The following is a 1,719-nucleotide window of genomic DNA, read 5'->3' as shown; positions in this document are numbered from 1 at the left end:
CACCCAGTGCCCAGCACATGGATAAAAACTGACTGATCCCACGGCTCATCATTGTGAAACTGCAGAACACTGGGGGCGAAACACAACGCTAAGCTTTCAGAGAGAAAAACAAAGGCTGGAGACTCCACATATCTTTCAATTTCTCAGTAGTCACCGAGAAAGCTAGGAGACATGAGCGTAATTCTATCAAAATCCAAAAGGAAATTTATTTCAAACTGAAAATTTTGCTTGATTAGTAAACTACCCATTGAATGTGGGTAAAGAATAAAGGTGTGTTCAGATATTCAAGATCTCGAAAAAGTTCCCTTCTCCTTTCCGAGGAAGCTACTGGAGGTTGTGCTCCACTAATATGAAGGACTAAACAAAGAAAAAAGAAAACATAGGATATATTAAACAGAAGATACAACACAGGAGAAAATGAAGTGATGCCTCAACAACAACTGTGCACAAGACATAGACTGATACAGGTCAGAAGGCCCAGGAGAGAGACTCCTTGCGAAAGATGAAACTGATGGAACATCTCATCTATCAAAATCTCTGGTGGAAGGGATTTAAGCAATCATGAAGAAGTAGGGGCTTGGCTTAGTGATAAATAGTAAACAAAAATAAGATAGTATTAACTGTAGGAAAAACAAAACGCTGAGCAGTAGCAGTAATCGCAGTATCAGTACTAGTTTGTCCAAGATGTGAGTAATGTTTCCTAGTAATAATGAAGTAAAAACAAAAAATTTTTTTAAGTACAGTATTACTATAGTGGGCAGATGAAGGAATGGGAAGTGTGGTGGGGGTGGGAGAAGGGATGGAGGAAGTAAGAAGAGCTAAATTTTTATTTTCCATTAAGTGAAGTCAATAGATAATGCCTAAAAGTGGAAAAACAAGAAGTAACAATACATACATTTTATATAGAGAAATTAAGGAAAAGATCAACCTAACCAGCTGAAAGAGATGAAATGACTGCCTTCGAGGAAGGGGAAACAGGTTAGGGGAAGAGTGGGGAGACAGTCTCTGCTGTTCCATTGCAAAACTTACAGGATGTCTACATAATTATTTGATTCTAAATGAAAAGCATATAAAACTCTAACAAAAAATAAAATTAAAGAAGAAAAAGATTGTTCTAAACTCAAATTTTTGCTTCTGAAGAATTCACTCTCTGGTAAAGGAAATAGACATGAAAATAAATACCTTAAGATTTAGTGCAGTAGGTTCAACAAAGGGAATGTTTGCAATGACTAAGGGAGCCCAGAAAACAATTAAGTACTATCTGGGGAGTAGTGAGAGACATCCAAGATGGACAGAATACTAGGTAATAATAGGGATGAAACGAGATAAATTGTGTGTGCTAGGCACTTAGCATTTTATAGTGCTGCTGTGGAGGTAAAAGCAGGATCCCAAATACTATACGTAATATACATGTTAGGATGTAATTTTAAAGTCAAGGAGAACATTAAACTGTTAAATATTTATTAGAGGGAGTTGGAATAGGGAGAGGCTTTGAACATTTCTGTATTATTTTATTTTAACTGTAAAAGCCAATAAAGAGCTGCCATTTTGGAAAATAGAAAACTAAAAATATATGTTTCACATGGACCTTGTCTAAGGCAGTTTAGGCTGAAATGCAAAAAGGATAAGTTCTGACCATGGACCCAACTAATGGCCAAAAAAATATGAATGTTTTTTCTCCATACTCATTTATGAGGAGTTGGGCCACAACCTAAAAGA

This window comes from Hipposideros armiger, unplaced genomic scaffold, assembly GCF_001890085.2.
Source record: "Hipposideros armiger isolate ML-2016 unplaced genomic scaffold, ASM189008v1 scaffold_312, whole genome shotgun sequence".
Lineage (NCBI taxonomy): Eukaryota > Metazoa > Chordata > Mammalia > Chiroptera > Hipposideridae > Hipposideros > Hipposideros armiger.
The sequence above is the reverse complement of the archived record's forward strand: the minus strand, read 5'-3'. Positions refer to the sequence as shown.